The sequence below is a fragment of the Neopsephotus bourkii genome, unplaced genomic scaffold (genome assembly GCF_033783945.1).
Source record: "Neopsephotus bourkii isolate Nb327-2 ecotype Australia unplaced genomic scaffold, CSIRO-AGI_Nbou_v1 NB_53, whole genome shotgun sequence".
Lineage (NCBI taxonomy): Eukaryota > Metazoa > Chordata > Aves > Psittaciformes > Psittacidae > Neopsephotus > Neopsephotus bourkii.
Window position 1 is genome coordinate 4,388,736 of NW_026900570.1, and position 16,224 is coordinate 4,404,959.

The following is a 16,224-nucleotide window of genomic DNA, read 5'->3' on the forward strand; positions in this document are numbered from 1 at the left end:
TCAGTGGAGGGTTTGGTCTTTTTGTTTTTCCTTAGAGGTTTTTTGTTTGTTTAGTTTTGTTTTTTGTTGGTTTTGGGTTTTTTGTTGGTTTTTTTTTTTTTGAATGGTCTGTTTTGCTTTGGTTGGCACAGTGAAAAGAAAAAGTAATTCGGATTTAGCATGTAGAATTTAACTAAGCTTTATTTATTTTATTGTCAGAAGTAATAATAGCGAGTAATTTAAGTACTTTGAAGATGTGCATTTAGTGGTCTTTGAAGCATAATCCCATTAAGATTAATAATGAATTACATCTGAGAAAGACTATGTCCCTTAATGCTAATGTCTTCTGCAAGGTGGATAAATCGCTCAATTTAACAGCAAAGAATGTGCAGAGGAGCTGTAGTTGCAGTGCTTTATTTGATGTTGGGAGGTTCTAATTTTGATGGAGAAGACTCAGAGCCTCATGGTCAATGAAAATGTTTGAGTGATGCCATACATAGGGATGATCAACTCCCTCAAATAATCACCATCCATTTCCCATGACTGCAAACCTCCCTGGTTAATAGTTCCATCACTGCCAAAGACTTTGGTTTTCCCAGCAGGTTGTGGTCATGGTGTGCATGGAAAGCCTGGAGCAAACAAGATGGGCAGAAGGGGTAAACAATGAAGAAAATGTAGATGGCCTAGTTGTAATTTGGATCAATAAACTGTACTCCTAAGTGTTCCATGTGGTCTTCTACAGAAACCAGCATTCAGGATACCAACTTCAAACTTCACTCAGCAGTGCTGCAGTCCTCCAGAAGGGAGAAATTCTGCTTCATTGCCTGGAATGGCAACATTTTTTGTGCAGTTCATAGCTATGAAGTAAAAGGTAGGCAGATGTAAAGTGTGGCTTGGTTCTTTTAAGAGTAAGAGGGACAGAATAACAGCCTGCAAAGTAAAGCACTAAGTTATGCCCACAGTAGACAGACCATACAGAGGAAGAAGCAGTCATCTCCCTTCAGCCTCCTTTCAGGACCAGTCTTATAGCAGAGACCCATGTGACAGATCTCTGTTCCCGCTCAGCTAGGATAAACATCACTGGCAGGACACCAGGCAGAACCTCCTCCTGTACTCTGCTTTAACATTTGTGCCAGTCAGCTAAGTCTTCATCCTGCTTAATTTATAAGAGGTAGAGACCACATTACACTCTGGTACAACTGCAAAATCAGTGCTGCTCTGCCCAACAAATGAATGGTATCATCTTGCTTCTTATTAAAACTGGTTCAAGGGGCAACAAACCTCACAGTACGTGCAACCTTCAAAGCACCTATTAAAAATACATTTTTATGTTGTAATTGCTTACTAAGGTAGATGCATTGATTTCTTTCCCTCATATCTGAGAAGCAATTGCACAGATATATTCAGAAGAATGCACATAATATACTTGAAAAACTAAGCATGAAGAATCAGTTTAGATTCCACTGAGTATGAATTTGGAGAGAAAAATTATCCCTCCACCTCCTCACTACTAATGCATTAGGGTTTATTTTTGAATGAAGGCAATATGAGCTTAAATTAAATGTCAAATATAATTTAACATTAAAGCATGAAGTGGCTGAGTGTGTGCATGTCAAAACTAGCAGCTCTTCTGAGTGGTTAATTGCTATCTACAAAATAATAACCTATAAAAAGATCTCTCATTTTCAGTACTGAGGCTTAAATTTACTGTAGTGGAATAATTCTAACCAAATAGAGCTTAGAAGCCTTTTTAGTCATCCATGCCACATGAAGACACACAATGCCAAATAAAAACATCTGCAATCTGGCTGCCTACTTCTCTGGGAGATGTCTAGACTCCTTTTATAATCAGCAATGAGGAACAGACATTTCTAGGCTGCAGTTCATCTTGTCCTAAACTAGATATCCAAAATAGGCCAGAAGAATCATCTGCAAAATGCCCATTTCTCTCAACTGACTGTAAAGGAAACCAGGAGTGATTAATTCAGAAGAAGAAAGATACAAGGCAATGTTTAGTTTTGATAATTTTCTGCCAAAAGTATCAACAGACCAATGCTGCAATTATGTATTTTTTTCTTTTCACTGACACCTGATAGATAACTACTATTAATGTTAGAAAGAGGCTATACCTTGAAACATACTGCCCACTTTAGGACGTGGTGAAATCCTTGCCAAAAGAAACTCCAAGTCTGAAAGTTTAGTTCTGGGACTGAACTCTGGAAAGACAGTACAACAATCAAAACAGCTAAACTAAGGTAAACTGTACCAACAGATCTCATCTTTGATGCATTTGCATATCTGCTTAATTCTAGTGATACAAATAATCCCACAGAGTGGATTTATATGACTTTTTAAATGAGTAGTTGGCTACCAGTAGGAAAAGGTCTCTATGCTGCAGTACAATGGACTGGCTGGAAACATCCACTAGAACAGGTGAGTTCGACTTGAGGAAAGGGGCAGTTTCAATAGGAGAAAGCAAAACAGAGAGGGCAACACATGCTTTTCATATTGGTATACTTCCTTCTGTAGGTTAAGTTATGACTTAATTTTCCTTTTTCTTTCTTTTTTTTTTTTTTTTTTGGTGGTATTCCTAAAGATGTAACAGCATAAATAATACAGAAAACCTAACTCAAATGCCTTAGGCACAGCTAGACAAAATCCTGATATGTGTGACGTTAACAGCAAAGCTATCACTGACTTAAAAGTCATTCACAGCTTCAATCCAACAGCTAAAAATCTGAGGTGGTTTCCAGAATATGAAATAACAATATGCCATGCTATTACCTCTATACCACTATTTCTGCCAGAAGAAGGAAGAAGAGATTTGAGACAAGAGAAAAGAAGAAATCAGTTTTGTAATGAATATAAAACCAATAAACTAAAATTTTAATAATATTTCTTGTTTGTCTTCCAAGTTACATGTCAGAAGTATTCGATTCCTGTGAGGTGACCAGAACTTATGTTCTTTGGGGAATATCCACTGATAAAGAAGTTTTGATACAAAAGTTCACAGGGGTCATGTAAATCACATGATGGAAAGTGTAAAGTTAAATTAATAATTTGCACATTAAATATACCTGAAGTAAGAATTGCATAGTAAGAATTACTATATAATTAGAAAAGCATTGAGTTAGATTTCTAAATGCTAGGTATAATATGGGGTGATGTGGATGAAAGAAACAGAGGGTAAGCAGCCTGGAATCACAAGAGTAAGCAATTCCTGCCCAAACCTTTCTACTAAAACAGATGCATCTGAGCCCTCCAGAGCTGCCCTGTTACTTTAAAATGAAAAACTCTGAGAGTAAGCAAGGCTTAAGTCTCATTGAAAGTTACTGTTTTGTTTGCTGTCTTATGTCCAACGTCAGCACTAGCAGTGGGTAAGGAGCCTGTAAAAGATGAGGCCAGAAGTAGCTTGCAGCTCTTCTAACACCATCATTCTGCATGGCCATTGCCAAATGTGCAAATATGCAGGAGACTTTTGCACAGTGGCATGAACCTCAGGCATGGTGCTGACATCCTACATTGCCTGCCAGCTTGGCCACTTGCCCTCCCTGTGGATTGCTAGGTGCCAGCCCTGAGCTGTTTTGCATGGCTTCCAGCTCCTCTTGCCTGCCGCGTCTGAGATGAGATGAGGTGAGGTGCTGCCATGTTGGCAGTATCATCTCAGCACCATCAGAGCAGCCCTGAACTATCTCATTTGAAGCAGTGGGAGGACAGGTCTTTATCTGCCAAAGCAACAATCACTTTGTCACTGGAAAGGTTACAGGGGCCACAGGGAAGGTTTCTAACCCCTGTGAACTCTGTTGATCACCTAGCACAGTGTGCATTGGACATATTCTCCCTGCTGCCATCCCTCCCCTAGACATACCATGGACAAGCACAGAGGAGCTTAGGGTTATTTCATGCTCTCAACTGAGGCATAAGGTACAACATGTTGGTGTATGACTGATTTCCAGTTTGGATACTGGTAGAAGGTTGCTGATGTGGCTTCTCCTCCACATATAGCTGTGTGAAGCCTTTCACAACCTCAGTGTCTTTCGTTCACTCTGACTTCTGCCTGCTCTCTGCCTCACAAAGGGATGCAAGGACTTAAGATGATCTTAAGGTCCTTTCCAACCCTAACTATTCTATGGTTCTATGACTATCTGCCCTGATAATAGGCATGGGTTCACACCACAGAAAGTAGAAGGAGAAGCAGAATACCATGATAATCATATCTTCCCCATTTTACAGGGATCCCACATGTTCTCTTGCCATCCCAAGACAGAAAAAGACAAAGAATGACTGGTGCTTTGCTGCACTGGGTAGAAAAAACACACATTCAGACTACTGAAAAAGATAGCGTAACATCCAGAAGATGATGTAGAACAATGAACTTGCATTGAAAGAGGGGCAAGAATATCCTTGTGCAGTGACTCAAATGATTACACAAAATGGTTCAGAAGAAAAGGCCTGTGTGGAAACAGTGGCACATGCAGTAAAATTCTGGCATGGCCTGATGTTACTTAATCTGGCATAAGGTCTGCTGACATCAGTTCAGCCAGGAATATTACTTATTTACTTGCAAGAAATTCTGAACTGGGGCAGTGTGGTGTAGAGCAATCACTGATTTGTATCACCTGGCTGCTCCTTTTTCAGCAAAGCATCAAGAGCCCTCTTGCTACTGTCCAGCTAAAGCCTTTGGTTCTTAGGCTACTCTAAGACCTAGAGGTCTCAACACTTGCTACCTTAAGTCTGGTACCCTGCTCCCATCAGTGTCATGATGCTTCGTTAACATAATCCATTCACCAGAAATTATGCCTTCCAAATATTTAAAGTTATAAGGAATGTTTTAAAATAAGAAGTAAACACTCCATCCACCAAGAGAGGATGAGAGAGGACTATTACAAGAGACCTTATAATAATGGTCATCACGTTAAAAATTTACCTGCAGTACTTGTGGTATGGTCCCCCTCCTGTTCTTCTGCAAGTTAAAGTCCATCACAAATATCTAGGAACTTCTGAAACCTCATGATTTGCTGATTTAACCGAAAAGATGGGTTATAACAGATGAACATCAGCAAATTTTGCTGAGGTGGTTTAGATGTTACTGCTCTCAGTTATTTTTTTCCCGTCCTTCTGCCAAAGTTTCTGCCCCTGGACAGAAGGGCAAATTAAAATGTGGGCCCATATCTCACACAGCCCCTTCAAACTGCTGAGATATCAGTCTGCAAAATGACACCCTTGAAGTACAGATGTCCAGTCTTTTTTTGTTGACTCTGATACAAGGCAGAGTTGAAAGAAGTATCCCCATCAAAGCCTTAAAAACAAAAGATGAGAAAACAAAAATGCATCAAAACTATCTCGGTTTTCTCTCCTGCTTGTTCTCTCAATGAATTCAAGTCAAAGACTTGTTTCTCTACAACTGTCCTGCCTCTGTTAGCTGCTAATTTTAGCCAGAGTTTTCAATTACAGGGCAAGATGAAAAGGAAGTTATGAAAGGATGTGAGCCATAGCTTTCCTAAACCTTTCATATGTTTTAAGTTTCTCAGTCAGCTCCCAAATACTTTTTCTGGTTCTATCACAAATCTAGCACACAGAATGGAAATACAAAGCACCAAACAGATGTAGTTGTTTGTAAGAAAAAGCCAAAACCTTCTATCCTCCCTCAATGATCTCTGACTTTCAGAATCTTGCCTGAACATTCATCAAATATTCCCTTTGTCTGTTGTCATCCCTCTTAAATACATGAAGAACTCATTCATGAATGTATAAACTTTTGTCTGTCTCTAAAGTAAATGGAGTTTTCTTTTAAAATGCTTTAAATCAAAATCGCTCAGTGCACAGTGCTTTGTGCTGTTATCCTCCTTTCTTCAGAGAGTGTGTCTGCTTTTGATCCTTTATTCCAGACTTCTCCCCAGCACTGATTTCTCTGTCAGTCTGGGAGCTGTGGCCTATGTTTAGATGGTGTATTTTGATGTTTTTTCCTGTCTTGCTTTTTAAAAATCTCTCTTAAAATTGGTGCTGGTAAAGGTTAAAGACACCAAAGGATGAAGTAATTGAGGCTTTTATTCCTCTCCACCCCCCCCCCCCCCCCCCCCCCGCTACCATGTGAAGAAATAGTCAAGTAACCGTTGGGCCAGAAATTCCATATGAGTTACATCAAGCTCATACCTGCACACATAACAGACTTCCATTACATTCATGCTTCTACACAATAAGGGCCCAAACTCACCAAGGACTAAAGACTATAGTCCGGGAAAAACTTTGCCTTCAGGAAGCAGAAATCAATCTCTCAATCTCTTACTTGGGCCCCACCATCCCATCCCTCACATTGCATGTTGAGGGAATGATCTGGCTTTGATAAGCCATTTCTGTCATGCTGTGCAAGGAGACCGCTGCTTTGGATTCAGGAGTAGTGTCAACTCTTCCCAAACAGTATTCAGTACACTTTGGACGCTGTTTCATGTAATACCTTTCTCTAATGGTTAAATTGTCTTTATTTATCTAGTGAGAAGAATAGCAACAAGGGGGCAGAGACTGAGTCAACTTTAAGACAGAAAGTAGCTGAAAGAGCAAAGAAATTGTTCTCTGATGTACTCATGTATGTACGTTTGTTGTTTTTTTTTTTTAACAAACTTTTGCATCACACATCCCTTTCAGAGATAGAGAAGTCTGTTAAAAAGCAATGGAGAACTCTGAGATAGAGTAATTGGAAATGTGTCCTTCTGCAGCTTCTATTCACTGCTGGCTTTCAGCAATAAAAAGAGAATTGCAACCATGAATCACAAACACTACTGTGCTGTCTTAATATTGCCTTTCAAGAACTGAAGAGACAAATTCCACTTAGTCAAGGAGAAACCCTCATATATCTGATACACCTCCAAATGCTCTGTGATTGATCTTTTTTCTTAAAAACAAACAAACCAAAACAAACACTGGTTGAACAAAAAAAATCCCACATCCAACAATCTAGATTTCTAAAGCTCTGATGGAATGAGGCCATTGGTGAGCAACAGAAGAATTTTACATAGAAGAAACCCCCAAACACTTCACTAAAGCTATCAAAAGAGCTATTCTTTTAGGTAATTTTGGAGTAAATAAAACAACACTTACTCCTTTAAGTGATTTGTTTGCATTAAATGATTCATTTGCATTTATTTGTCTGATCCCAGAGAGGTTATTGTGCTGCAGCATACTCACACATTCAATTGGGCTATTCTTTAAAGCCAAGTGCTGTGGCTTCTAAAGTGGGAGCGTGGATACAGGATTTCAGCAGAGTTGGAAGCCACTACATAAGTTGAAAGAGTTTGCTATTCTTTATTGTATCACTCTTGCTTGTTGAAACAACACCAACCTTTCAGCAGTGGGAAGCAGGCAGCCTGGGGAAGCAGGAGGGAATCCTGACATGCCGCGTGGCCCTTTGGGAATTACTGTGAGATGTGTTTGTAAAAGCACTGGTGGCTGCCACTGTTCTAGCTGTGAGCACTTTTTGAACAGCTTCCATAAGCCTCTTCAGGATTATGGTCCCACAGTGCTTAACTGGAAGGCAGCAAGTGGTTCAAGTGCAGATCTCTCCCCAGAGTCACTCATGCCCTTCATGCTTCAAGGTGGGACTTGAGTTTTTGGTTAGACTGGCTTTCACTGGCATTTCTGCCCACATGCTCCTCCTACTTCTCTTGCCCCAGCACTGGCCCTCATCTGGATCAGGTTGCTGAGGTGTAAAAGACTATAAAAAATATGAAGTGAACAAATTTTTACCCATTTAGCACCTTGAACTGGTTCACTATTATTGATCGGAGACTTAATACAAGAAAGAAAATGGAAGCAGATGGCTGGGGTAGGACAGGAGAAAGTTCTTACTTTTACTTTATATTGTTAAACCACACCTTCAGTTTGTTTATGTATCTATGTATCTGTAAATCCTTCCCCATGTGCAATGCTTTAAGAGCTATGGTTGAAAGAGACACTTACGTAAGTGCTAATGCAATCTGAATAAATGCTGGCATTTAGGCAGGGGACGAGGGGGAGGGGGGGCTGTGCGAGACAGCCATTGCATAATGTAGTGGGAGATTTATCCACCAAAGCTTTACATTTTGAGTGGGACAAACTAGATGTCCAAGAAACCAGCAGTTAAACAAACACTGAATTTGTAAACCCATTCAGAATTTGTAAAATGTATTGTTGTTTTATTACTGTTATTTATCTTGATCGTGTTTGTTCTGCTCAGAAGAAATAAAACAGAGGCGCTCTTTGCTTTAATTGCTGGGCCTATTCTTTAGCAAACAATAAAAAGTGATTAGAGATGTTTTTTGGCATGCACAGTCCAAAACCACCTAGTGAGAGTTCAAAGAACAAAGCAAATGCTTATTGGAAGAAATTACTCAGCTAACTAAACTTGCGGATCTTTGAGTCAGACATTTTTTCAGCATCTTTACCCCATTTATCAATGCACAATTACTGTCACTATTGTGTTGTGTCATTAGGCGTAAGGTTACAAGTGCCAGTCAGAATAAAAAAATTGCAGTAATGTTGGCATAATTTTTCATTATCATCTTCATTAACCACAGCTAGTGGGAGTAAGAGTTTATCCTTGCTGTTGTCATCGTCATGACAACGCTTCCAAAGCTTGTCTGCCGAGAGTTCACCAGATACAAAAAACTGAATGTCCTCATTATTCCGCTTCTCACACTCTCACCCATGCCAAGGGTGATCCGAGATGCACAGGGCCCTTGATTTATCCCCTGTGATTTCTCTTGACAGCCTGGTATGGTGTCTCAGCTTAAGGCAATCGGTCTGATTTCACAGTTTAATTACTGCTAATCTGAAGGAGCGTGGCCAATGCTAATGAGCCAGCAGCAATCAAAGCAATAATGGCTAAACTCACCCTGTTTCATTCTTCTCTTTTTATTAAAACACCCCTGCCCTGAAATAAGCAAGTAATTTCTCTTTCTCTGCACAACTACATTGAGAGAACAAACGAGCCTTGTGTACAATTTGGTGTTATTTCAGATGCAGACCGTAAGATTCCTTTATGTTTTGTACTTAAATCCATTTAATGCTAGTTTCCAAACAGCTCTGATTCAAGAAAAGAATCAATAATTGGAAAAGACTCATTAGCAGCTCACTGGCTCAACTGCAGAACATCCACGGCAGCACATCCAGGCCAAATTTTGGAAGGAGGCCTCCTTGTTTTCTGCTTCTGAGCATCACCAAACTCTCAGCAAATGAAAATATTTATGATGACATTGTGAAAGAGAACCTAGAACATTCAGAAAAGGCTTTATTGTAAAAGGCATTAATTATAAAACTGGAACAATCTATGCTGCAAAGTTACCAGCGCCATCAGTTAACACCATGCAACAGCAGCAACTTCCAGGTACTCCCTTTTTCATGAGCTTCCTTCCTACTGTTGAAATAGATGAAGAAAAGCATAGAAAATATCTGTGATTTCTTTCAATCACACCAGCCCAAACACCAGGAGTAACTCCAGGAAAATAAAAATAATTGGGCCCTGTATGTGCCTTTCCATGCATCCACAAGCTGCATCACAAGTTCCTTCAGATAAATTTTCATTGGCCTTTTATATCGTCAGAGCAGAACCTTTATTTAAAATATTTACCAGACTTTCCTGTGATGACTTGGTTAACATACAAAACCTTTTGCACTTTAATGATTCTCCAAACAGATAGCAATTAGAAGCAAGAGCCCCAATACCACGGTAAAACCTAGATATTTCAGCAACCTTCATAACTGTGATTTCATGTTTACTCTGGTGAGCCATAAGCAGACAGTGACCCATTTTAAATTAAGCAGAAAAACTGTGTTTCAGTACTACTGTGTGAGATTTATGATATATAAATAGAAGGTTAGGCAATATTTTGCTTGTTAAATGACAAGGGAGGAAGAATGATAGAGAAATCAGCCATAAATAAGAGGTTTTCAAGCAAATTTTGAAGCATGTGGACTGCTTGTCGTGTGCTTGTCTCAAGTTTATCTGTCATTACTTTGAATTTGGGGTTGCTCAGTTAACCAGAAGGAAAATAGCTTAAGAATTTTGTGGGCACCTAGGAATACCTGACCCGTGTGGAAAATCATGTCATCTTTGCAGATAAAAGATGTTTAATGAAACAGTAAATATTAGAATGTACCACTTTCTTTTTACAGCAGTGTCACTTAAATGTTTAATATAGCAAGACAGTGACACTTTATAGGATTAAGACTATTATAAATCATTTTATCTCATCCATTCATTAAAAAGCTGTTCTATCAATGATTGTTTCACATTTACAGTATCATATTTAAAATTAGAAAAGTCCAGACTGCAATTCTAGAGGTCAGTTATTTTGCAGTGGTTTTAAACCTATTTTACTTTTTTTTGTTTTTAACTCTGTCTCGTACAAGAAAAATAATGCTATGGGTACTCACAAAATATGGCTATTTCCATAAGATATATGAGAAAGAGAATCACAAGAGGGGAACATAATTCTAATAATACTTTGCACTTCATCATAGCACTGTCAGAAGATGTCAATGGAGACTCCAAGTCATTTTAAAGAACTACTTCATTTACAGGGAAGGAGTTCACTCCTAATTAAGTTGGAAAGCCTCTGGGGCTTTCTCCAGCCTTTGCAATTCTGATTTCCTGGGAGAACTCCTGGTAAATCTAAGAGATCCAGAGATTTCAGTGCGATTAAGACCCTATTGACACAGACATTAAAACAGTGCTAGTCAAACTATGGTATAAACCTTACACAAAAAAAGAAACGTGTCTGCAACAGCTCAGGTAAACTGACTTAGAAGTCTGCTGTTAATGACTGTAATATGGTGCAACTATGAGGCAGCAGTGATTGCAAGGAAAAGAATAATAAAAATCTAGGTTTAAAATCTTGTGTGTCTCCATTGGTACACCTTTTTATATTCATCTGACTTAGCTGGCTGAGGAACTGAGAATTCTGGGTGTAAAGTGAAAAAAAACCACTCAGAGTGAGGAACAGCAAAACTCAAACTGTGTATGAAAGAGTTAAAATCTCCTCATTTTCTAACTTAGAATGTACACATATGGCAAGAATGGAGTCTGGTGCCACCAAACTGATGTGCTATAGCTACCTGGAAGATCTGAAGCCCTATAAATAAATTCTAGGACTTGGTTCAGTAGAAAACTCCACAGACTCTAGCAGTACAGTAGGTGGGAGACAAGGAAGGAAGGTGGCACAGTACTTATTTATACAATAATAGTTTATACAACTCTGAGAATTAAATGACCTGAATTCCACTTAAGCCCTATATTATCTCATTCTCACCTAAACCGATCATTTCTAAAATAGCAGTGGGTTGTCCATATAGATGCATCCCAACACAGAAGGCAAGAAATATCCACTCTCAACAGTTGTTTAGACTTGGTTCTCCCCTTTTATTGAATATCCATCAGAAGGTCTACATTGATAAGAAGTTGTCAGTCAAGAGTAAATAGCAAACACAGGGACTGGCAAAATTGAGGTCTTGCAAATTTGGGTCAAAGAGAGCAACTTGCACTGAAAAGCTGCAATAGAGCAGGAAACTAATTTTATGTCATTCTGAATAATGGAAAGTATCACAGCCATTGAATTATCCTTCTCTTCCCATAAATGAGAATTGCTAGCACAAGTGTAAATCCTTTTTGTCACTAAAGCAATACAGGCATCAAGTAAGAGATGTCATGAACAAATATAAGGTATTTTAGTGAAGTGTGGTGTGATGGACCCTGTGACAGAAGCAGCAAAATGATGAACAAAGAAAGTATAATGCACGGACACGAGTCACATGGAGGTAATGCAAATCAAAGAACAGACTGTCAAGAACTCCAAATTTCTATCCTTCAGAATGTAACGTTGTGAATTTGGAGGTCATCAGTTTTGGTTAGCTGTGGATCTAGCATTGTGGTATTCCCCCTCAGGAAAGGGATTTCCTAGATAATCTACCAAGTGGCCAGACCCAGTGCTTCTGAGACTGTATTACTTACACAGTTTGAACAGCCTCAATTTTTAAGTTATAATAAACCAATTGCCTTCTATTATTCTAAAATAATGTTGCGGCTGAGTTTTTGGCAAGGCAGGAGACAGCAGTAGCAGGTCACTGCTGTGGAAAGAAGGGATCCAAGGAATGACAGGGAAGAATCGGAAGAGAGGACATTTGAAGTAAATGCAAACAGAGGAAACCAAAATTAATAAATCGGAGAGATCTTCAAAAAGTAACAAGCATCAGAGGCAAAGGAAAATAAAAGAAAGCAAACTTGGTTTGTTTAGTAACCAAGACTAATTCCCCTTCCTGTTAGAAGAGACCTTCATTGATCAAAGTATTACAACGCTCTGAATTACACTTGGGTGACCAGCGATATCCTGATTAGATTTGTATTTAAACAGAATTCTCATACATTTCAATTATCAGAATCATTGGAGCCAAGTGCTCTTTCAAGTTAGACCTAAATTATCCATTCTGTAACAGAAAGTGAAAAGGCATACAATATTGATACTAAACACTGTTCTGTAGAGCCATATATACTTTAGTAGTCATGGGCATAAAAGGAAGTATTCTGTATTCATACAGTTCCACTGATAAGCTGAAAACTTACTATAGTAAATAAAAGCAATCATATTCTTTGGTTTTAATTGATTTAATATTCAAAGGATGATCTTTCAGCCTGTTTTCAAAATTGTTCTTCTACATAATTACTTCTGTGTGCTCAAAAAGAATAGAAAATATAGTACAAAAGGTACCAATTTTCAGTACCCCCTTGATGGCATGCCATTTGAGGGTGCAAAGCCAGATGTACCCCAAACCAGGAGTCTCTTTAAATGATGATGTGCAGTGAATCAATTTGCATATTCAAATATCTCTATTAGGGAAAAGGAATCTAAGTATCTGTTGAAACAGCCCTGGAAGATAAGCATATTAACTGCTACTGAAAAACAGTTTAACTGGTAATACCACCCAAATGCAGCAAAGAGGCCTGAAAGGTATCTCTGCAAAAGATCTGTGCATCAATGGGAATTCTTAAATGCACAAGAACATATATAGGGGCAAAACACTCATCATTCACTTAAACCTCATCAAATGAATTCTGTAAATAACTTAACACCTACATTTTGAATCTAGGATTTAAAATTTGCAAAGACCCCCCTTTTTTTTTTTTTTTTTTTTTTTTTTTTTGTGATATAGTTCCATTGTTAGGGTAATATCACCTCTACTAAAAAATGATGATTTTCTAATCTCCTTGCTTTTCTGACAGTACTATATGAGGTTTAATGCCTCAACTTTTATTTGTTGCTATTCAGTAGGCCTCAGGGGTCATGCTGTTACTATGTCTTATGCTGTCTATAAAATTATGGAGTGCGTGCAGGATAATGGGGAGAATTCTCACAGGAGATTTTCAGTGAATAATGTTCCAGATTCAGAGAACCACTTCCCTACTCCTACCTTCCAGAATTTTACTGCTGAAAGAGATGATTCTGAATCACAATACAGCAAAACAAATTTCATCAATGCTTGCTCCTACCATGGACCTTGACCATTTTGGGACTACTCCCATCCCCCCTAATCTGCTGCTGCCAGCAGTCTCTTTGCCCTTGCTGTGTTTTCTCACAGGTTCCTTCCACAATATCTGCACAACACTATACTTTTACTCCCTGACACTCTCCTTATTATAGCAATTTTCTGCAAAAGATGACATTGTCTATCTCATCTGCAAGAAACCACAAAAAGCAAAGATGTTTTAAAATGTCATGGTCATCTGGATAAATCCTTCTCATGTATCTCCCCCTCAGTGTTGTCTGGGAGTCCCACTTTCTGCATCATACTAAAGGCATTTACCTGGACAAGAGATCAGCTTTTTTCCTGTCTTACAAAGGACTTAACTATCTCAAAAACCCTAAAAATAATGATACAGTTTAATAATGATTAAAGAACAAAAGCTGCTTGTAACTTTCCCCATCCTAACGAAATTACAAGTGAAACAAATCTACTAATGAGCTTTAAACTGACACCACCAACATACCTGAATTATGGTTTTCCCTTGTTCCATATTTAAATAAGTTTAGAAAAACATTAGGTGTATGCTTGCTGCTTCCACCGAGTAATTTCTGTAGAAGTTAGGGTGACCCTATTCATATTCTTGGTTCTCCTGCCCAGAAAAAATTAACAAGAATTGTAGTGTGAATTTACCAGTCAGGTTCAGGTCTTATTTGAAGTAGGTAAAATATTTGGCCTTGAAAATTTGGATGCAATTCATATGAAAAAGCATTGGTCTGAAAAACATACAAAAAATTTAAAAGGGGCATAAAAATGGTAAACTGTCTATCTGTCCCATTTTCTGCCTGTGGAAATTATTTTATTTCTTCAAAGGGCTAGCTCATTTTAGCCCATATGCCTAAGCGACACCATTTTTAGCTATGTTTAGGCATGATAACCACACTGGATTGTGGGATCCTGTCAAAGCTGGTGTGCCTGTTACCCAGTTCTACTTTCTACCCCACCAGGTCTACCTCACTCAGGAAATTCCAGTCAGGACCTTACTTTGCTTTTCATCAGTGAGAAGGAGAAACATGAAAGGATCTCCCATTGCTAGACAGAAACAGGGGCGTCTTCACCATCTGAGCATCTGAACAGATTTGCAAAATACACATGTGAACTGTTTGAAACTCTTCGGTGTTCATCCAGTTTATTTGAGTTTCCACAGGACAGCAAAAGACCACATACCTGAGACTCGCATCAGTGAGATTCAAAGATCAAGCCCTCAGCCTGCAGCAGGATGTGTTCCTGAACTAAATGGTTGCAAACCTTTTTTATGTGGGCAATACCTGCTCATGTCCATGTGATTTCCACCTACTCCCAAGCCCAACCCTCCCCCAGATACTAGTTTTTAAAAATGCCTTAGTTGTTGCTTTTGGAGAAACAGAACCAAACACAAGAGCCTGATAGCAACGAGACTCCTTTAGGAGTCCATCTGGCCCAATACTCTCTCTCCAGGGGCACCCCATACATCTCTAAAAGAGAGTATATGACGAGTGCAGGTCTACTTCTGCCAGGGTCCAGAGTATTGTTGTCAATGACTGCAACTAGCCTCTCCTGGGACCTGCACTGCAGAAAGCCCCTCAGACCTAGGTCAGAGCTTGTCATGAAGGACTATATGGATAACATATCATAGCTGGCTCTGTTCTGTTCCTTTCCTTTCCATTCCGTTCTGTTCCATTCCATTCCATTATTTTATTCCATTCCCTGCACTCACAGTGAATTGTATAATGATGAGACCATCATTTACCTGAAATGCCAGGGGGGTTTCAGCACCAAAAACACTTTCAAAGACACAAATCAGAAAGGTTACAGTTGGAAAGAGAATTTTATTTATTTATAAATAAAGTTATGTTATCTTCTTTTTTGTTATTTTACTTTGCTTAATTTTAGTTTAGTTTAGATTATATTTTCTTTTTCTAAGTCCTTCAGAGCTGATGCCCAGAAGCCTTATCCCAATGCACATGCATAGCCCGCAGCAGACTGACACATCCTTCAGTTTCGCTGGAAAAAAAACTCCCTTGCAGCCTGACAAAGGAAAGCCAGGGCAGGAGCGGTGCCATGGTGATGTGAGAGCAGCGCCAGAAAGAACCCAGCCAGAATGGCCACAGATGACCGGACTCAGGGTGGTGCTCAATGCTACAGAGGACAGCAGCAAGTCCCAGGGCCATGCTGGGGCCAGCTTGGGAGTCCCGGAGCCATCATGGGAGTGCTGAAGGCTGCCTCCCCCTGGATGCGGGGCACAAGGGCAACCTGCATGGAGCATGAGCCACTGCCTTTGGGCTACAATAACCCAAAGGAACCCCATTAAGGGGCTGTGCTTGGCTGTGGAGGAGGCAAAAAAACCTGGGGACACTTGCTAGTCCAGCCTGGGGGCAAAAAAAGTCCTTCCTTCCCCAGCTGCAGGACACAAGGGGCCACCTTTGTGGTGCATGAGCACTAGGCCATAACCCAGAGCACCAGGACCACAGGAGCCCTGACAAGTGGTCATGGCCAGGGCTCAGAAGAAGGCAAAAAAAACCCGGGGGACTGGTGCCAATCTGCCCTGGGGGAAAATTCCTTCCTGACCCCAGTGCTGGTGTTTGGATACTCCCTGAGCATGTGAGCAAAACCTGACCCCTGTCTGGGGGCTGGTTATACCTCTAAGGGGACACGGGCACTGCTTTTTTTCCTCCATCTGGAGCCATCTGAGGGGCTTCCAACAACAGCAAAATGCTGCTG

At 39.7% G+C, this 16,224-nt stretch overlaps 1 protein-coding gene across 2 annotated transcripts in view; it reads right to left on the bottom strand.

The window, feature by feature from the left end:
* The window catches only part of PTPRN2 (protein tyrosine phosphatase receptor type N2), a 652,626-nt gene that overhangs the window by 144,080 nt on the left and 492,322 nt on the right, over positions 1-16,224 (bottom strand). The gene's annotated exons all lie outside the window — the stretch shown is intronic.